This window comes from Bubalus kerabau, chromosome 15, assembly GCF_029407905.1.
Source record: "Bubalus kerabau isolate K-KA32 ecotype Philippines breed swamp buffalo chromosome 15, PCC_UOA_SB_1v2, whole genome shotgun sequence".
In the NCBI taxonomy this organism is placed as follows: Eukaryota; Metazoa; Chordata; class Mammalia; order Artiodactyla; family Bovidae; genus Bubalus; species Bubalus kerabau.
In genome coordinates this window covers 13,122,595-13,145,393 of record NC_073638.1, presented here as the reverse complement: position 1 = coordinate 13,145,393, position 22,799 = coordinate 13,122,595, and the positions used below count along the sequence as shown (strand labels likewise).

General features: G+C 38.6%; 1 long non-coding RNA gene across 1 annotated transcript in view; it reads left to right on the top strand.

Moving 5' to 3' along the window:
* Positions 1-20,042, top strand: part of LOC129628286 (uncharacterized) — a 32,068-nt gene extending 12,026 nt beyond the window's left edge. Inside the window, exons 2-3 of the long non-coding RNA XR_008702753.1 lie at positions 16,706-16,914; positions 18,057-20,042. This is a non-coding gene — a long non-coding RNA (uncharacterized LOC129628286). The remainder of the gene's footprint in view (positions 1-16,705; positions 16,915-18,056) is intronic.
* The last annotated feature ends 2,757 nt before the right edge of the window (positions 20,043-22,799 follow it).

Genomic DNA, 22,799 nt, shown 5'->3' with positions numbered 1-22,799 from the left:
AACTCACTCCAGTATTCTTGCCTGGAGAATCCCAGGGAAGAGCCTGGAGGGCTGCCATCTCTGGGGTTCATAGAGTCGGACATGACTGAAAAGACTTAGCAGCAGCAGCAGCAATGCTGTGACTTACTTGTAATGTTGAGAGTAAGGTTCTCTAATCAGGTCAACTTCAGTTCAGTTCAGTTCAGTCACTCAGTAGTGTCCAACTCTTTGTGACACCATGGACTGCAGCACTCCAGGCTTTACTGTCCATCACCAACTCCTGGAGCTTACTCAAACTCATGTCCATCGAGCTGGTGATGCCATCCAACCATCTCATTCTCTGACATGCCCTTCTATTCCTGCCTTCAAATTTCCCATCATCAAGGTTTTTTCCAATAAGTCAGTTGTTTGCATCAGGTGGTGAAAGTATTGGAGTTTCAGCTTCAGCATCAGTCCTTCCAATGAACATTTAGGACTAATTTCTTTTAGGATGGACTAGTTGGATCTCCTTGCAGTTCAAGGGACTCTCAAGACTCTTCTCAAGAGTCAAGGGACTCTCAAGACTCTTCTCAAGAGTCAAGGGACTCTCAAGACTTCAAAAACATCGATTCTTCAGTGCTCAACTTTCTTTATAGTCCAACTCTCAAATCCATACATGACTACTTGAAAAACCATAGCTTTGAATAGATGGACCTTTGTTGGCAAAGTAATGCTTTTGCTGTTTAACATGCTGTTTAGGTTGGTCATAACTTTTCTTCCAAGGAGCAAGCATCTTTTAACTTCATGGCTGCAGTCATCATTTGCAGTGATTTTGGAGCCAAAAATAAAGTCTCTCACTGTTTCCGTTGTTTTCCAGTCTATTTGCCATGAAGGCAGTGGCACCCCACTCCAGTACTCTTGCCTGGAAAATCCCATGGGTGGAGGAGCCTGGTAGGCTGCAGTCTATGGGGTCGTTAAGAGTCGGACATGACTGAGCGACTTCACTTTCACTTTTCACTTTCATGCACTGGAGAAGGAAATGGCAACCCACTCCAGTGTTCTTGCCTGGAGAATCCCAGGGACGGGGGAGCCTGGTGGGCTGCCGTCTATGGGGTCGCACAGAGTCGGACACGACTGAAGTGACTTAGCAGATGGGATCAGAAGCCATGATATTGGTTTTCTGAATGTTGAGTTTTAAGCCAGCTTTTTCACTCTCCTCTTTCACTTCCACCAAGTGGCTCTGTAGTTCTTCTTCACTTTCTGCCATAAGGGTGGTGACACCTGCATATCTGAGGTTATTGATATTTCTCCCAGCAATCTGGATTCCAGCTTGTGCTTCATCCAGCCCAGCGTTTCTCATGATATACTCTGCATATAAGTTAAATAAGCAGGGTGACAATATACAGCTTTGATGTACTCCTTTTCCAATTTGGAACCAGTCTGTTGTTCCATGTCCAGTTCTAATTGTTGCTTCTTGACCTGCATACAGATTTCTCAAGAGGCAGGTCAGGTGGTGTAGCATTCCCATCTCTTGAAGAATTTTCCACAGTTTGTTGTCTTCCACACAGCCAAAGTCTTTGGCATAGTCAGTAAAGCAGAAGTAGATGCTTTGAAATAATCAGATGCTCACTGAAATAATAAGCCGTTTCGTGTATGGGCACTCAAGATGGACAGGTCAATTTAATGTCTTTCAATAAAGTTATTTTCATAGCAAAGCTTTTTCCCACCTTTTCTAGATTCATTAATAAATATCATATATACATATACACCCAGAGGAGGGCACGGTGACCCAATCCAATATTCTTGCCTGGAGAATCCCAAGGACAAAGGAGCCTGGTGGGCATCCATAGGGCTGCAAAGAGTTGGACATGACTGAAGTGACTTAGCATGCACACATACATATACACAAATATATGGAATGTATATATATATATATATATATATATAATTTTTAAAATTTTACTATTTTAATGTTTGTTGCCTGTGTATGAAAATGCATTAATTTTTTGGTATATTCCTCTGTTATCTGGGTTTTCCTGGTAGCTCAGTTGGTAAAGAATCTACCTGCAGTGCAGGATACTCCAGTTTGATTCCTGGGTCGGGAAGATCCACTGGATCTAACCACCTTGTTAAACTCTTTTATTCTCTTTTGTTAATTATGATAATGAGATGGTAGATTTTGTTTCTCTCTCTATGTGTATCTGTCTGTTTTTAATATAACATATAAATATAATCTTATAGTTTTAACATATTTACTGTCTTTCTGGACTAGCAAAGGTTTTGTATAAAATGTTGAGTGAGAGGAAGGAGATCAAGACGCTGGCATAAGAGAAAGTAGGGCTCACCTCCTGCCATAAATACATCTAAAATACATCTACATGTGGAACAATTCTCACTGCAAACCAACTGGAGATGGAAAAAGTCTGCTATACAACCAAGATTAAAAAAAGACACACATAGAATTGGGTAGGAAGGGAACAGAAGCCATCACCTCTGCCCCAGGGAGGGGACTCAACAGAAGACAAAAGTGGAGACCCTCTCTGGGAAGTGAGTAGTTTGAGACACATATTGGGTACCCCAGTCCATGGGTCCAACATTGGAAAGTCTAGCCCCTTGGCTGGTTGGAAGGCCAATGAGACAAATAGGGGAACTATGGGAATCCTGGACTCTGCTTGCAAGGAACTCACACACCCTTACTCTCAAAACAGGGCAAAGAAGGAGGATTGCAAATGCATAGATAGCTGGCCAGTTTCCTGCAACCAGCATGGAACACACCTAGCCTTAAATGAACTACTACTCTGGCCTGATTGCTTCACGACACAACTTCACACTGGGGTGAGATAAATCGACTGTGAGATACAAAAGTGAGTTAGACATGAAAGTGTGTCTGAATAAGGGAGCACTCTTTACTGGTATTTGCACAAGCAGTGCATCAGAAGCAGTCCCAATAATGGATTGCACCTGAAACACCATAGCCAGTTCCCTGACCCATGCCAAGGACCCACACTAGCCCCACCTGCCTTGAAGCAAAGCTCTACATAAGAGTGAGGACATCAGAAATCAAGAGGAGAGCTCAGATGCAAGGGAAAAGCAGAAGTTTAGACTCTATGTGGCATCTGAGCAGGGCAGGTATAGCCAATAATTGCACTTATACAGGCAGTGCACCAGAATCAGTTCAGGTCTATGACCCCAGTCAGACACCCCAACCTGTACCCCATCCAAGCTGAGCACTCAAAACAGCCCCTCTTGCTTGAGCATTTCTCCCCCTGGAGTGAGGGTGCCAGTACTGTGAGGGAGAAGAATCCACACTTAAAGGGAGCCAGCTTGGACCTAACCTTCAGGAGCTCTGCCCTAGCCATTTGGGAACCGACCCAGACCCTGATAAATCATAGTGGCCATGATAGCTAACTTTGGCCCCAGTTCCTCCTTCTCCAGCCCCACCACCTACCAAGGTGATAACTGCCAGTGCACCCTGAAGAAGGATATGAATTGTGTTCATTTCAGATCCAACTCTATCACCAAGGCTGCTAAGAACATGTAGACTATATAGGAAAACTCCCACAAAAACATATCATTTCAAGACCACAATTAATAACTATTTCAGCTAATTTCTCAGAGACCAGAAAGGTTATGAAAAATGACAGAGGAATTTGTTTAAGTTGAAACAGTTGAAAAAAAACAAAAAACAACTAATGAGATAGTTTATTAGATAAAAAGTGCAATTTATTAGAAAAAGAGTGCAAAGAATTAGTAACAAGAATGCTAACTGGGTGTATCAATTTACATTCCCAGAAAAAGTGTAAGAGGGTTCCATTTTCTCCACACCCACTCCAGCATTTATTGTTTGTAGATTTTTTTGATGATGGCCATTCTGACCCATGTGAGGTGACATAGAGACCAGACTTGTGGATGCAGTCGGGGAAGGAGAAGGTGGGATGAAATAAGAGAGTAACATGGAAACATATATATTCAATTCAGTTCAGTTCAGTCGCTCAGTTGTGTCTGACTCTTTGCGACCCCATGAATTGCAGCACGCCAGGCCTCCCTGTCCCTCACCAACTCCCGGAGTTCACTCAAACTATGTCCATCGAGTTGGTGATGCCATCCAGCCATCTCATCCTCTGTCGTCCCCTTCTCCTCCTGCCCCCAATCCCTCCAGGCATCAGAGTCTTTTCCAATGAATCAACTCTTCCCATGAGGTGGCCAAAATATTGGAGTTTTCAGCTTTAGCATCAGTCCATCCAAAGAACACCCAGGATTGACCTCCTTTAGAATGGACTGGTTGGATCTCCTTGCAGTCCAAGAGACTCTCAAGAGTCTCCTCCAACACCACAATTGAAAAGCATCAATTTTTTGGCGCTCAGCTTTCTTCACAGTCCAACTCTCACATCCATACATGACCACTGGAAAAAACATAGCCTTGGCTAGACGAACCTTTGTTAGCAAAGTAATATCTCTGCTTTTTAATATGCTATCTAAGTTGGTCATACTTTTCCTTCCAAGGAGTAAGCGTCTTTTAATTTCATGGCTGCAATTACCATCTGCAGTGATTTGGAGCCCATAAAAATAAAGTCTGACACTGTTTCCACTCTTTCCCAATCTATTTCCCATGAAGTGATGGGACCATGATCTTCATTTTCTGAATGTTGAGCTTTAAGCCAACTTTTTCACTGTCCTCTTTCACTTTCATCAAGAGGCTTTTTAGTTCCTCTTCACTTTCTGCCATAAGGGTGGTGTCATCTGCATACCTGAGGTTATTGATATTTCTCCCAGCAATCTTGGTTCTAGTTTTTGCTTCTTCCAGCCAAGCGTTTCTCATGATGTACTCTGCATATAAATTAAATAAGCAGGGTGACAATATACAGCCTTAACTTACTACTTTTCCTATTTGGAACCAGTCTATTGTTCCATGTCCAGTTCTAACGTTGCTTCCATATGTAAAATAGATAGCAGGGATTATTTGCTGTATAATTCAGGGATTTAAAACTGGTGGTCTGTAACAACCTAGAGGGCTGAGGTATGATGGGAGATGGGAGGGGGGTTCAAGAGAGAGGGCAGATATGTATACCTATGGCTGATTGGTGAAAAGGTCAGTTTTCATTGCAATCCCAAAGAAGGGCAATGCCAAAGAATGCTCAAACTACCATGCATTCATTTCACAGGACAGTGTAATAATACTCAAAATCTTCCAAGTGAGGCTTCAACAATATGTGAACTGAGAACTGCCAGATGTACAAGCTAGATTTAGAAAAGGCAGAGGAAACAGAGATCAAATTGTCAACATCCGATGGATCATAGAAAAAGCTAGAGAATTCCAGAAAAAAATCTACTTCTTTTTCATTGACTAGACTAAAGCCTTTGGCTTTGTACATGACAACAAACTGGAAAATTCTGAAAGAGAAGGGAATACCAGACTACCTTACCTGCCTCCAGAGAAGCCTGTATGCAGGTCAAGAAGAAACACTTAGAACTGGACATGGAACAATGGAGTGGTTCCAAATTGGGAAAGGAGTACATTAAGGCTGTATATTATCACCCTGTTTATTTAATTTATATGCAGAGTACATCATGTGAAAATTCCAGGCTGGATGAAGCACAAGCTGGAATCAAGATTGCAGGGAGAAATATCAATAACCTCATATATACAGTTAACACCATGCTTATGGCAGAAAGCAAAGAGGAACTCAAGAGCCTCTTGATGAAGGTGAAAGAGGAGATGAAAAAGCTGACTTAAAACTCAACATTCAAAAAACGAAGATAATGGCGTCTGGTCCCATCTCTTCATGGCAAATAGATGGGGAAACAATAGAAACAGTGACAGACTTTATTTTCTTGGGCTCCAAAATCACTGTGGATGGTGACTGCATCCATGAAATTAAAAGATGTTTGCTCCTTGGAAGAAAATCTATGACAAACCTGACAACATATTAAAAAGGAGAGATATTACTTTGCCGACAAAGTTCTGTATAATCAAAGCTGTGTCATGCACAGATATGAGAGCTGGACAGTAAAAATGGCTGAGCATGAAAAGATTGATGCTTCTGAACTGTGGTGCTAGAGAATACTCTTGAGAGTCCCTTGTACAGCAAGGAGATCCAGTCAATCCTAAAGGAAATCAGTCCTGGATATTCATTGGAAGGACTGATGCTGAAGCTGAAACTCTAATACACTGGCTACTAAAGAGAGGAACTGACTTCTCAGAAAAGACCCTGAAGCTGGGAAAGATTGAGGGCAGGCGAACAAGGGGGTAACAGAGGATGAGATGGTTGGATAGCATCGCTGGCTCAAAGGACAGGAGTTTGAGTAAACTACGGGAGATGGTGAAAGACAGGGAAACCTGGCATGCTGCCATCCATGGGGTCACAAAGAGTCGGACACAACTGAGTGACTGATGACAATGGCTAATTCATGCTGATGTGTGGCAGAAACAAACAAAATACTCTAAAGCAATTATCCTCTAATTAAAAATAAATAAATTTAAAAATTATTTTAGGAAAAAAAAAAAGAATTGCTAACTGGGAAAAGAATAGAGGAACACAGTGAGAATTCTAACAAGGAATTGCAAAACATAAAAAGAAAGAAGAGAACCAAGCAGAACTGAAGAATGCCATAACAGAAATGAAAAGCACACTAGAAGGGATTATCAGCAGACTATGTGATTTGGAAAAATGCATGCCTGATTTGGATGATAGAATAATGGAAATCATCCAATTGGAACAATGAAAAGAAAAACAAATTAAAAAAATAAGAACAGTTACAGACTCTCTGGAACAACATCATATATATCAATATTTACATTTATAAGTGTTCCCAAAAGACAAGATATAAAGAAGGGAGTTGAAAATTATTTGATGAAATTATGGCTGAAAATTTCCTAAAGTGGAAAAAGGAAACAGATATTCTGATACAGGAAGCATAGGGGCTCCAGACAAATGAAACCAAAGAGACCCATGACAAAGCATATCATAACTAAAATGACAAAGTTTAAAGACAAGGAACAAATTCGAATATCTGCAAGAGAAATGCAACGAACATTTACAAAGGAACCATCACAAGGCTATCAGCTGGTTTTTCTGAAGAAATTTTGCATGTCAGAGGGAGCGGCATGATATATTCAAGGTGCTGAAAGGAAAAAAATAATACCTTGCAGACTAGGATACTCCATCCAATAAAATTATCACTTAGAATTTAAGCAGATAAATAAATTCTCAGATAAGAAAAAAACTGAGAGTTCCTCAATATGAAACCCACACTAAAAGAAATGTTAAAACTCTTCTCTGAGTGGAAAAGATTGTAACAAGATCAGTAGAAAAGGAATACTCCCACTAGACAGGAAGATTGTTCAAATAAACGCTCTAGCCTGCCATCTAAAATAATTAGGAAAAAGTACAATAAAAAAAGTCCAAAATTAGCATGAGGGAAGAAACAATACAGATCAGACAGGAAATAAAATAGACCAAAGAAAAAAGAAGAAAAAGAAATCAATAAAACCAAGAAGCAGTTTTTTGGAAAAAAAAAAAATTGATAAAATTTTAGCTACGCTCACCAGGAAGAGAGAGAGGACCCATATAAAATAAGAACTAAAAGAAAAACAAACAAACAAACATAACAGCAGATATAACAGAGAAACAAAAATAAGAGAATACTATGTACAGTTCTATGCCAATCAATTGGAAGAAATAGATACATTTTTAGAAACATACAACCTGCTAAGAATGAATCAGAAAGAAACAGATAATCTTAACCAATTAATATCTAGTAGCAAAATTGAATTTGTAACTTAAAAACCCACAGCAAACAAAAGTCAAGAATCAGAAGGCTTCACAGAGGTATTCTACCAAGCATATAAGTAAAAGCTAATACCCGTCTTTCTCAAACTACTCCAAAAATTTGCAGAGGGTGAACACGCAAATTTATTCTACAAAGCTACAGTTACCCTGATACTGAAGCCAGTGGGAGGCACACACACACACACACACACACACACACACATATATATATAAAGCTAATGTGTGCTATGCTTTGCTTAATCTCCCAGTCGTGATTGACTCTTTGCTACCATAAGGACTGTTACCACCAGACTCCTCTGTCCAGGGGGATGCTCCAGGCAAGAATTCTGGAATGGATTGCCATGCCCTCCTCCAGGGAATCTTCCCAATCCAGGGATTGAACCCATGTCTCCCACATTACAGGTGTATTCTTCACCATCTGAGCCACCAGGAAAGACAGAATATTGGAGTTGATAGTCCATCCTTTCTCTAGGGGATCTTCCTGACTCAGAAATGGAACCAGGGTCTTCTGAATTGAAGGTGGATTCTTTACCAGTTGAGCTACCCATATAATGCTAATATGTCTGATAAATCTAAATCAAAAGTCCTCAATGAAATATGAGAAAATTGAATTCAACAATATATCACCAAAGATCATACACTAAGGTCAAATGGGATTTATTTTAGGGATAAATAACAACATAAATTTCAATATTCACACACCAGTCAATGTGATACACTACATTAACAAAAGGAAGGATAAAAATCACATGATCATCTCAGTAGAAAGAAAAAAAAGCTTTCAGTAAAATTCAGCATCCATTCATGATAAAAACTCTCATCAAAGTTGGTCTAGAAGAAACATCTCAATATAATAAAGGCCATTTATGACAAACCCACAGTTATCATGATACATAATGATGAAATGCAGAAAGCATTTTCTCAAATATCAGGAACAATGATGCCTTCTCTTACAACACTTCTCTTTAACATAATAATGTATTTCCTAGCCACAGCAATGAGACAAAAAATGCCCCCACAAATTTGGAAGGAAAGAAGTAAAGCTGTCACTATTTGCAGATGATGTGATACTCTATGCAGGAAAGCCTATCTCTATCAAAACACTATTAGAACTAAGAAACACCTTTAGTACTGTTGCAGGATACAAGATCAATATATAGAAATCTATTGCTTTTCTGAAGTCTAATAATGAGCTTCAGAAAGAGAAAGCAAGAAAATAATCCAATTTAAAGTCACATCAAAAAAGAATAAACTGCTTATTAAAAAACTTAACTATGGATGTGAAAAACTTATACTCTATAAAATGTTGATGAGAGAATGTGAAACTAATACAAAGCAATGGAAAATAATACAAAAAAATGTTCATGGATTGGAAATATTAATATTGTAAAAATATCTATAGCATCTAAAGCAATCTATAGATGCAATGCAATTTATATGAAAATATCCATGATATTTTCACAGAATTGAAATAATCCTAAAATTTATATGGGACAGAAAGACCCCAAATTACCAAAGCAATTGATCAAAAGCAACAAAATTCTATATATCATGCTCTCTGACTTCAGACTATGCCATAAAACTACAGTAATGAAACCAGCATGGTACTAACACAAAATAAACACACAGATCAATGAAATAGAAAGGAGAGTCTCAAAATACATTTATTCACTTATGGTAAATTAATTTGTGACAAAAGAGGCTAAAGTATACATGGTAAAAAGATAATCTCTTTAATAAATGGTGCTGGGAATAATTGCTGTTGGGAAAACTGGACAGCTACCTGTAAAGAAAGATATTCAACATTTTCTCATACCATTTGCAACAGTAAACTCATAATGGATTAAAGACTTGAATGTAAGACTGGAAAGCATAAAACTCCCATGAGAGAATATGGGCAACCATCTTTGATATAAACTGCAGCCAACTTTTTGGATTTGTTTTCTAGGGCAAAAGAAGCAAAAGCAAAATTAAACAAATGAGACCAGTTATACTTGAAAACCACTTCACAGCAAAGAAACCAGTGGCCAAACACAAAGACAACCTACTGAATGGGAAAAAAAAAAAAAAATCATATGACCAGTACAGGATTAATATTCAATACATAAATAGCTCATACAACTGAATAACAACAACAATTCAATCAAAAAATGGGCCAAAGACTAGAATAATACCTTTCCAAAGAAGATACAACAGATGGTCAACAAGTACATGATAAAGTGCTCAACACCACTAGACCACTAGTCATCAGAGGAATACAAATAAAAAACACACTGAGACATCACCTTCTACCTGCCAAAATTACTATCATCAAAAGGTCTACAAATAAGAAGTGCTGGCTAGGATTTGGTGAAAAGAAAATGCTAGAGCACCATTTGTGGGATTTAAATTGGTGTGGCCACTATGGATTGCAGTGTGGAGGATCCAAAAAACAACAACAACAACCACCTAAAAATAGAACTACCATTTGATCCAGTAATTCTACTCTTGGATATATATTCAGAAAAAAATGAACACAGTAATTCAAAAAGATATATGCACCCAATGTTTGCAACATTATTTATGATGAATAAGATTTGAAAGCAACACATGTCTATGAACTGATGAATAGATAAAGAAGATGTAGTATATATTTATAAATTTAGGCTCATGGTGGTTAAAATTTTTGGCCTTCTTTGAGTTCCCTGATTTTCTGAAAGATTTCATGATGTACTTAAACATATTTTTGGTAACTTATTCATCATTTAGTTTTATTTTTCTTATTTATTTTTTGAAGTGGGACAGTTTTTCAGACTAATTTGTTGATCTGCTGTAAAGAAGAGATCGCATTGTCCTTAATGACATCTTCTACTTTATCCTTTTTCTCTTTATTTTTAATTGAGATTTAACTATTTAATAGTTGATTTACAATATTATGCTACAGTACTTGAGATGTTATTCCTCTTTATGCCATCTATTAAAATAATTTTATTACTAATTATACATTTAAAATCTCACATACTCATAATATTCCTTATCTACCATGGCCTAATTTATATTCTCCTCTTCAAAACTACTCATAGTCTGTACAAGTAATCTATCAATTAACTATGTATATCTTTATAACATCTCATCTATTGTTTCCTTAATCTATAATTATACTTTTATGTCATTTTAACTGCCCTGTAAGAACAGTTTATCTGTGTTATAATTATATTTAAACTTCCTAAATGCTAATGTGGTGTTTTGTGCATCTTGTACTTTGATTAGAGTGTACTGTGTTTGAATTGCAGTTAAGCTTCTTTGAACAAATATGTTCAAGTTCTTTTTCATTTATTTTTCAATATTTATTATCCTGTTTTTCACTTTCCTCTCACTCTTCCACATCATTGCCAAAGTTATTAATTAATAGTGACTGTTTCAAACTCAATGGAATACAAAGAAGATCTTTAACTTTTTCTACAACCATATTCTCAATTATTCATCCATAAAATAAAACTTTCACAAGTTTTCATGTTTTAGTCACTCAGTTTTAATAAGTCTCATTTAATATTATTATATAATAATCTGTTTGAATTAGTAGATTATGATGACATTTCACATGTGCAGTGGTAAAATTATATTTAAAATTAAAAAAAAATCATTCTTATGTTCAAATCAAAGTGATTTTTCTCCTTTAAGCCTTATTTTGATTTGCAGACCAGGAACTTATAACATTGAAGTGAGGGTGTATTTCTTCTTTACATCTTCCTTGATATACTCCCTGATTTGTTTCCTGAGAAGAAGTGACAGAGGATGAGGATGAGATGGTTGGATGGCATCACCAACTCAATGGACATGAGTTTGAGCAAGCTCCAGGAGATGGTGAAAGACAGGGAAGGAAGCCTGACATGCTTCAGTCCTTGTGGTTGGATCACAAAGAATTGGACATGACTTAGCAGCTGAATAACAACCTCTGATTACGACATAGAGTCAAGAAAGATTAGATAAAGAGAGGTAATATTTTAATGATTCATATGGTTATAATCCAGCTATAACTGTCTATTGTCATGGCCAAACTTAAAATACTGGCTCTTTCATGAGGAACATGTGAATTTCAAGCTTCTTGCTTTGGCTGATATTTTTCTGACAAATGCTTTACTATGACTGCCTCTTATATTCCTTCCTTATCTGCCAACTGGTAAACTTATTGGTGTGGTCCTTTTATCATAATACACAATCTTTCTGGCTAAGGTTCCTTCAAGATTGAATGAACCAGACAGTTTCTCCTGAGAAATTTCTGGCACCCTTGCTCTGACAGAGATGGAAGAGAGAGTGTAACTTATCTGACTACTAATCTTTCTTTTTTCATAATGTAGATTCTATTTACTTCAACTCGGATCGCCTTAGATTTCTCTAAGATAGAGGCATCAGATTCTTAGATGTACGTGCTCTGTTTAGCTCCTAGGGATACACATTAGTTTCTCCCAAGAATGCTTTAATGTTGCTCAACCTTTGCTGGCCACATAATACATTTTTGTATTTGTCAAGCAAATATTTACTAAGTTCTTACTTTATGTAAGTTACTGTTTTCAGCACTGGAAGAAGTATAGTTGGAGTTGCTGATTTACCAATTTAGTGATTTTCAGTTAAATTTGATATTAGATAAACACAAATAACAGTTGTTTCATTATTCAGTTGAAGTCATGTCCAACTCTTTTGGAGCCCATGGACTGTAGCAAGCCAGGTTCCTTTGTCCCCCAAGATATCAGGGAGTTTTCTCAAATTCATGTCCATTGAGTCAGTGATGTTATCTAACCATCTCATCCTCAATCTTTCCCAGTATCAGGATCTTCTCCAATGAGTTGGCCCTTTGCATCAGGTGGTCAAAGTACTGGAGCTTCAGCTTCAGCACCAGTACTTACAATGAATATTCAGGGTTTATTTCCTTTTGGATTGACTGGTTTGATCCCTGCTGTTTAAGGGACACTCAAGAGTCTTCAGCACCACAATTCAAAAGCATTAATTATTTTTAATGGCTGATTAATACTCCATTGTGTATATGTACCACAGCTTTCTTCTCCACTCATCTGCTGATGGACATCTAGGTTGCTTCCATGTCCTGGCTATTATAAACAGTGCTGTGATGAGCATTGGGGTACACTTTCTCTTTCAATTCTGGCTCCCTCGGTGTGTATGCCCAGCAGTGGGATTGCTGGGTCATAAGGCAGTTCTATTTCCAGTTTTTTAAGGAATCTCCACACTTTTCTCCATAGTGGCTGTACTAGTTTGCATTCCCACCAACAGTATAAGAGGGTTCCCTTTTTTCCACACCCTCTCCAGCATTTATTGCTTGTAGACTTTTGGATCACAGCCATTCTGACTGGCGTGAAACGGTACCTCATTGTGGTTTTGATTTGCATTTCTCTGATAATGAGTGATGTTGAGCATTTTTTCATGTGTTTGTTAGCCATCTGTATGTCTTCTTTGGAGAAATGTCTATTTAGTTCTTTGGCCCATTTTTTTGATTGGGTCGTTTATTTTTCTGGAATTGAGCTGCAGGAGTTGCTTGTATATTTTTGAGATTAGTTGTCAGTTGTTTCATTTGCTATTATTTTCTCCCATTCTGAAGGCTGTCTTTTTACCTTGCTTATAGTTTCCTTTGTTGTGCAGAAGCTTTGAAGTTTAATTAGGTCCCATTTGTTTATTTTTGCTTTTATTTCCAATATTCTGGGAGGTGGGTCATAGAGGATCCTGCTGTGATGTATGTCGGAGAGTGTTTTGCCTATGTTCTCCTCTAGAAATTTTATAGTTTCTCATCTTACATTTAGATCTTTAATCCATTTTGAGTTTATTTTTGTGTATGGTGTTAGAAAGTGTTCTAGTTTCATTCTTTTACAAGTGGTTGACCAGTTTTCCCTGCACCATTTGAGTCAGTTCTAATGAGGTGGATGAAACTGGAGCCTATTATACAGAGTGAAGTAAGCCAGAAAGAAAAACACCAATAGAGTATACTAACGCATATATATGGAATTTAGAAAGATGGTAACAATAACCCTGCGTATGAGACAGCAAAAGAGACACTGATGTATAGAGCAGTCTTATGGACACTGTGGGAGAGAGAGAAGGTGGGATGACTTGGGAGAATGGCATTGAAACATGTGTAATATCATATATGAAACAAATTATCAGTCCAAGTTCGATGCATGATACTGTTTGCTTGGGGCTGGTGCACTGGGACGATCCAGAGGGATGGTACGAGGAGGGAGGAAGGAGGGGGGTTCGGGATGGGGAACACGTGTATACCTGTGGTGGATTCATGTTGATGTATGGCAGAACCAATACAATATTGTAAAGTAATTAACCTCCAATTCAAATAAATAAATTTATATTAAAAAATAAAGTAAAATGAAAAAAAAAAAAAGAAAAACAAAAGCATTAATTCTCTGGCATTCAGTCTTCTTTTAAACGATGATGTTGTTATAGTGCTGCACTCATTATGCCAGCAAATTTGGAAAACTCAGCAGTGGCCACAAGACTGCAAGAGCTCAATTATCTTTCCAATCCCAAAGAAAAGCAATGCCAGAGAAAGTTCAAATTACCACACAATTACACTCGTTTCATATGCCAGCAAGATTATGCTCAAAATCTTTCAATCTAGGCTTCAGGAGTATGTGAACTGAGGACTTCCTGATGTACAAGCTGGATTTAGAAAAGGCAGAGGAACCAGAGATCAAATTGCCAACATATGCTGAGTCATAGAAAATTCAAGGGAATTAAAAAAAAAAAAATCTACTTCTGCTTCATTGACTATGAAAAACCTTTGAATGTGTGAAGTCGCTTAGTTGTGTCCAACTCTTTGCGACCCGTGGACTGTAGCCCACCAAGCTCCTCCGTCCATTGGATTCTCCAGGCAAGAATATTGGAGTGGGTTGCCATTTGAATGTGTGGATCACAAAAAAGCTGGAATATTTTTAGTGAGTTGGGAAAACCATACCATATTACCTGCCTCCTGAGAAACCTGTATGCAGGACAAGAGGCAGTAGTTAAAACTGGACACAGAACCATGGACTGGTTCAAAATTGGGAAAGGAGTTCATCAAGGCTCTATCACCGTGCTTATTATATGCAGAGTACATCATGTGAAATGCCGGGCTGGATGAAGCACAAGCTGAAGTCAAAATTGCTGAGAGAAATAGCAATAACCTCAAATATGCAGATGATACCACTTTAATGGCAGAAAGTGAAGAGGAACTAAAGAGCCTCTTGATGAAGGTGAAAGAGAAAAATGAAAACACTGCCTTTAAACTCAACATTCAAAAAAATGAAGATTATGGCATCTGGTCCTATCACTTTATGGCAAATAGATGGGGGAAATGTAGAAACAGTGTCAAATTTCATTTTCTTGGGCTCCAAAATCACTGTGGATGGTGAATGGCTACAGCCATGTAATTAAAAGATGCTTGCTCCTTGGAAGAATAGCTTGGAAAAACCTAGATAGTGCATTAAAAAGCAGAGACATCAGTTTTTGCTGAACCCTAAAGAAGGCTTAGAACCAAAGAATTGATATTTAGGACAGTGGGGCTAGAGACTACCCTTGATAGTCCCTTGGATAGAATTATATTGGCCATCTGATGTAAAGGGCTGACTCACTGGAAGAGTCCCTAATGTTGGGAAAGGTTGAGGGCAAGAGAAGAAGGGAGTGATTGAGGATGAGATGGTTGGGTGGCATCATCAACTCTATGGACATGAGTTTGAGCAAATTGCAGGAAATAGTGAAGGACAGGGAATCCTGGTGTGCTGAAGTTCATGGAGTCATAAAGAGACACAAGTTAATGAGTGAACAACAACAGCCTTCTTTATGGTCCAAATCTCACATCTGTGCATGACTAATGGAAAAATGATAGCTTTGACTATACAGGCCTTTGTTGGCAAAGTGATGTACCCTTTAATATGCTATCTAGGTTTGTCATAGTTCTCCTTTACAGAAGAAAGCATTTTTCAAAATTTTGCTGTAATCACCTTCCGCAGTGATTTTGGAACTCAAGAAAATAAAATGTGTCACTGCTTCCAGTTTTTCCCCTTCTATTTGCTATGAAGTATTGGGACTGGATGCCATGATCTTAGTTTGTTTAATATTGAGTTTCAGGCCAGGTTTTTCACTTTCCTCTTTCACCTCATTAAGAGCACCTTTAGTTCCTCTTCACTTTCTGCCATTAGAGTGATATCATCTGCATATCTGAGGTTGTTGCCATATTTCCTGAAAAATTTGATTACAGCTTGAGCTTCATACAGCCTGGCATTTCACATGATGTACTCTGCGTGTAAATGAAATAAACAGCAGGATGACAATATAGATCCTTGTCATACTCCTTTTCCAACTTTGAACCAGTCTGTTGTTTCATGTCTGGTTCTAACTGTTGCTTATGACCTGCATAGAGCTTTCTCAGGAGGCAGGTAAGGTGGTCTTGTATTCTTATCTCTTTAAGAATTTCCCACAGTTTGTTGTGATCCACAGAGTCAAAGGTTTTAGCATATACAATCAAAATTTTGTATTCCTAATCTTGAATATACAGTAATACCTCCTTTTCTTTGTTACTAAAATCTATGTGTATTCCTTTAATAACATAGACTTGAGGCACACTCTTTTGATAGTAGTTGATAACCTAGACTTTGGAGTCAAAGAAATTGGAGTTCAAATCCTCACTTCACTAATTTTAGCTTCAGTATTTTGTACAAGGCATTTTGACAATAAGAAAATTGGGATTTTGAGGGATTAAATAAAGAAAATTACGTTTTTCAAAATTTATGGGTATGTATGTGTTCATTTGCTAAGTCGTGCCTGACTCTTTGCAACATCATGGACTGTAACCCACCAGGATCCTCTGTTCTTGGGATTTTCCAGGTAAGAATACTGGAGTGAATAAACATTTCCTCTTTCAGGAAAAATTCCTGACACAGTGATCAAACTCGTATCTCCTGTGTTTCTTTCTTTGGCAGGCAGACTCATTATTGCTGAACCACCTGAGTGAAGTGAAGTGTTAGTTTTTCAGTCATATTTGACTTTTTGCAACCCCACACAAGATGATGGAGTAGAAGGATGTGCGCTCATTTTCTCCTGTGAGAACTCCAAAATTACAGCTCACTGCTGAACAATCATCGACAGGAGGATGTTGGACCCCACCTAAAAAGATACTCCACGTATAAGGGTAAAGGAGAAGACCCAGCAAGATGGTAGGAGGGGTGAAATCGCATTTAGAATCAAACTCCATACCTGCTAAAAATGCTTGGAGGGCTCAAACAAAACCTTGTGCACACCATGACCCAGATACCCCACAGAGACTGAGCCAGACCTGCTTTGAGTGTTTGAGTGTCTCCTTCAGGGTAGGAGTCAGCAGTGGCCTGCCACAGGGGCAGGGGCTCTGGGTGCACCATACCTGGGTCACACAGCCTGTGGCATAAGCCCTCGTGGAGGAGATCACCATTAACCCCACCATAGAGCCACCAAACAGATGACCCACAAACTGCAGAACAATTATACCAAATATATTCTCACATTGTTAAGAAAGTTCTAGGACCCACAACAAATTTCCCAACATGGGGATCTGGGAAAGGGACTGAGACTTCCCCAGGAATTTGACATTGGAGGCTAGTGGGATTTGATTATATAACTTGCACAGGACTGGAGAAACAGACTCCTGGAGGGCACAAACAAAATTTTGTACACATCATGACACAGGAGAAAGGAGCAGTGACCCCACAAGAGACTGACCCAGGCTTGCCTGTGAGTGTCCCGGAGTCTCCAGCAGAGGCATGGGTCAGTGATGGCTTACTGCAGGGTCAGGGGCACTGAGTGTGGCAGTGTATGCATGGGACCTTTTGAAGGAGGTGGCCAATATCGTCATTACCTCCACCATAGTTTGGTCTCAGGTCAACAACAGGGAGGGAATACAGCTTTGTCCATAAACAGAAATTAGGGTTAGAGATTTACTGAACATGGCCCTGCCCATCAGAACAACATCTGGTTTCCCCCACAGTCAGTCTCTCCCCTCAGGAAGCTTCCATAAGCCTCTTATCCCTATCCATCAAAGGGCAGACAGAATGAAAACCACAGTCATAGAAAATTAGTCAAATTGATCACGTAGAACACAGCCTTGTCTAACTCAATGAAACTATGAGACATACCATGTAGAGCCACCCAAGATGGATGGGTCATGGTGGAGGATTCTGACAAAACGGGGTCCACTGGAGAAGGGAATGGCAAACCGCTTTAGTATTCTTGAGAACCCCATTAAAAGTATGAAAAGGCAAAAAGATATGATACTGAAAGATGAACTCCTCTGTTCGGTAGGTGCCCAATGTGCTACTGAAGAAGAATGGAGAAATAACTTGAGAAAGAAAAAGGAGACAGAGCCAAAGCAAAAACAACGCCCAGTTGTGGATGTAACTGGTGATGGAAGTAATACTAGTCCAATACTGTAAGAAGAATACTGCACAGGAACCTAGAACCTTAGGTCCATGACTCAAGGCAAATTGGAAGTGGTCAAACAGGATATGGCTAGAGTGAGCATCAGCATTTTAGGAATCAGTAAACTAAAATGGACTGGAACGGGCGACTTGAATTCAGATGGCCATTATATATACCACTGTGGGAAAGAAACCCTTAGAAGAAATGGAGTAGCCCTCAAAGTCAACACAAGAGTCCAAAATGCAGTACTTGGATGCAATCTCAAAAACTGACAAAATGATCTCTGTTCGTTTCCAAGGCAAACCATTCAATATCACAGTAATCCAAGTCTATGCCCCAGCCAGTAATGCTATAGAAGCTGAAATTGAATGCTTCTATGAAGACCTTCAAGACCTTCAAAACTAATACCCCAAAAGAAGTCCTTTTCAACATTAGGGACTGGAATGCAAAAGTTGGAAATCAAGAGATACCTGGGGTAATAGGCAAGTTTGGCATTGGAGTACAAAATGGAGCAGGGCAAAGGCTAACACAGTTTTGCCAAGAGAACCCACTAGTCAGAGCAAACGCTCTCTTCAAACAACACAAGAGATGACTGTATGCATGGACATCACCAAATGGTCAATACCAAGTCAGATTGATTATATTTTTGCTGTCAAAGATGGAGAAGCTCTATACAGTCAGTATAAACAGGACTGGGAGAAGACTGTGCCTCAGATCATGAACTCCTTATTGCCAAATTCAGGCTTAAATTGAAGAAAGTAGGGAACCTCACTAGACCATTCAGACATAGCCTAAATCAAATCCCTTTTGATTGCACAGTGGCGGTGACAAATAGTTTCAAGAGATTACATCTGATAGAGTGCCTGAAGAACTATGGATGAAGGTTCATGACATTGTACAAGAGGCAGTGATCAAGAGCATCTCTAAAAAAAAAAAAAATGAAAAAGGCAAAATGGTCATCTGAGGAGGAATTACAAATAGCTGAGGAAAGAAGAGAAGCTAAAGCAAAGGAGAAAAGGAAAGATATACCCATTTGAATACAGAGTTACAAAGAATAGCAAGGAGCGATAAGAGAGCCTTTCTCAGTGATTAATGCAAAGAAGAAGAGGAAAACTGTAGAATGGGAAAGACTAGAGATCTCTTCAAGAAAATTAGAGATACCAAGGGACTATTTCATGCAAAGATGGGTACAATAAAGGATAGAAAGGGTATGGACCTAACAGAAGCAGAAGATATTAAGAAAAGGTGGCAAGAACACACAGAACTATACAAAAAAGATCTTTATGACCTAGATCATCACGATGGTGTAATCACCCAGTTAAATCCAGACATCCTGGAATATGAAGTCAAGTGGGACTTAGGAAGAAGCATCACTACAAACAAAGTTAGTGGAGGTGATGGAATTCTAGTTGAGCAATTTCAAATCCTAAAACATGATACTGTGCAAGTGCTGCACTCAATATACCAGCAAACTTGGAAAACTCAGCAGTGGCCACAGGATTGGAAAAGGTCAGTTTTCATTCCAATCCCAAAGAAAGGCAATGCCAAAGAACGTTCAAACTTCGGCAAAGAGTGCAAACCGCACAATTGCACTCATCTTACATGACAGCAAAGTAATGTTCAAAATTCTCTAAGCCTGGCTTCAACAGTGTGTGAGTTGTGAACTTCCAGATGTTCAAAATGGATTTACAAAAGGCAGCGGAACCAAAGATCGAACTGCCAGGATCTGTTGGATCATTTAAAAAGCAAGGGAGTTCCAGAAAAATATCTACTTCTGCTTTACTGACTATGCCAAAGCCTTTGACTGTGTCTATCACAACATAGTGTGGAAAATTCTTCAAGCAATATGAATAGCAGACCAACTTACCTGCCTCCTGAGAAATCCGTATGCAGGTTACCAAGCAACAGTTAGAATTGGACATGGAACGATAGACTGGTTCCAAATTGGAAAAAGCTGTATATTGATGTATATAAGCTGTATATAATATGTCAAAGCTGTATATTGTCACCCTGCTTATATAACTTATATGCAGAGTACATCATGAGAAATGCTGGGCTCTATGAAGCACTAGGTGGAATCAATATTGTTGGAAGAAATATCAATAATCTCAGATATGCAAATAACACCACCATTATGGCAGAAAGAAAAGAGGAACTAACGAGTCTCTTGATGAAAATGAAAGAGAGTGAGAAAGCTGGCTTAAAACTCAACATTCAAAAAATGAAGATCATGGTATCCCGTCCCATCACTTCATGACAAATAGACTGAGAAACAATCGAAACAGTGACGGACTTCGTTTTTTGGGGCTGCAAAATCACTGTAGATAGTGAAGGCAGCCATGATATCAAAATACACTCGCTTCTTGGAAGAAATGCTATGACCAACCTAGACAACATGCTAAAAAGCAGAGACATTACTTTGCCACCAAAGGTCCGTCTAGTCAAAGATATGATTTTTCCTGTAGTCATGTATGGATGCGAGAGTTGGATGGTAAAGAAAACTGAGTGCCAAATAATTGATACTCTTTTGAACTATGGTGTTGGAGAATACTCTTGAGAGTCCCCTGGACTGCATAGAGATCCAACCAGTCATCCTAAAGGGAATCAGGCCTGAATATTCATTGGAAGGACTGATGCTGATGCTGAAGCTCCAATACTTTGGCCACTTACTGAGAAGAACCGACTCATCCAAAAAGAACCTGATGCTGGGAAAGATTGAAAGCAGGAGGAGAAGGGGAGAACTGAGGATGAAATAGTTGGATGTCATTACTGACTCGATGGACATGAGTTTGAGCAAGCTCCATATGTTGTTGCTGGAGAGGGAAGCCTGGTGTGCTGCAGTCTGTGATTAGCAAAGAGTCGGACATGATGGAGTGACTAGAATGAACTGAACTGACCTGAAACGAACTTTAGGCCACTAGATTCTTCTGTTCATAGAATCCTCCAGGTAAGAATACTCATGTGGGTAGCCATTCTTTTCTCCAAGGAATATTCCTGATCTCTAAATTATTATTATTTTAGTATGTACATAATGGGTGACCCTGCACATAATGGCTGATAGCTTAATTGAGTAATGCAAGCCCCTTAGCCATGACAAGGCTGTGATTCAAGAAGAGATTTATTGGTAAGTATGTAATCTACTATATATATATATATATATATATATATATATATTACTATAATTATTTGACTCACCTGAAATTAAGGTTTAAGTGAATGTCTAGTATCTTATCTGGCACTCTTAGAAATAGAAATATATAAAACATTCTATTTTATGTGGTATATAAGATATATTCATGTCTTTATGGAGCTATAATCTAGTTGGAAAGACAAGACTAATAGACATTATAGAAAATTGTAGAAAAAATAAAATTCTCTTAGGGCGATAGAAAGTGTCAGGTGCTTATTGTTGCTATTATATATATATATATAGACCATGGCCCTAATATCAAAGAGATTTATGAGCAGAGAATGCAAGAAAGCAAGGAAATACAGACAATCCATGTGCAAGAACAAGCAAGTACAAAGAAACTGAGATGTGAATATTCATGCCATCTACAAAAAAAAAAAAAATAACAGCAACAAAAAATGCATATGCTAAAGAAAATGGTGAAGAGTGATTCAGAGAGGTATGGGGCTTGGGGTTCCTGTGTGTTGTGCCAAAGAAAGTGCAAGAATGGCTGGGTCACTCCAACTATTACAAGGATTTTATCTTTGGTTAGATAGGAAGGCTTTGTTGATTTTTGAGAAGTGGCATGATTAAGTAATCTTTTCAAATGTATTATTTTTCTGCTGAAAAAAGAAATAGATTAGAGAATGTGATTGCAAAGGCAGGATACCTACTTCAGTAATCTTGAAAAGAATTGTTAGACTATTCTGATAATTTGGATGTAGAATGTAAGAAAAAGAGAAAAGTCAAAGATGACTCTGATAACATTGACTGGAGAAACAAAGAAAAGAGTTGACATTCACTGTGATGGGAAATATAATGAGAAGTTTGTGGAAGGGTATGAAATAGGGAGTTCACTTGGGGCATTTCAAATTTGTAATGTTAGATATCTAATTGCAAAGACTGAGTCTACAGTTAAATTGACTCTTTGGGGAAGACTTTTGGGTGAGAGATAACAGTTTGAGAGTTGATAGGTTATGTGTGCATGTGTGTGTGTGCTAAGTTGCTTCAGTTGTGTCTGAGTTTGTGCAATCCTATGGATTATAGACCTCCAGGCTCCTCTCCCCATGGGATTCTCCAGTCAAGAGTACTAGAGGGGGTTGCCATTTCCTTCTCCGGGGGATCTTCCCCACCCATGGATCGAATAGTCATCACTTACACCTGCATTGGCAGGTAGGTTCTTTACCACTAGTGCCATCTGGCAGGTTATACATGATATTTGGGGGATTCCAATGTGGCACTAGTGGTAAAGGATTTGCCTGCCAATGGAGGAGATGCAAGAGACATGAGTTCAATACCTGGTTTGGTAAGATCCCCTGGAGGAGGAAATGACAACCCACTCCAGTATTCTTGCCTGGAGAATCCCATGGACAGAGGAGCCTGGCAGACTACAGCCCACAGGGTCTCACAGAGTCAGACATGACTGAAGTAGCTTAGCAAGCACACACATTATATTT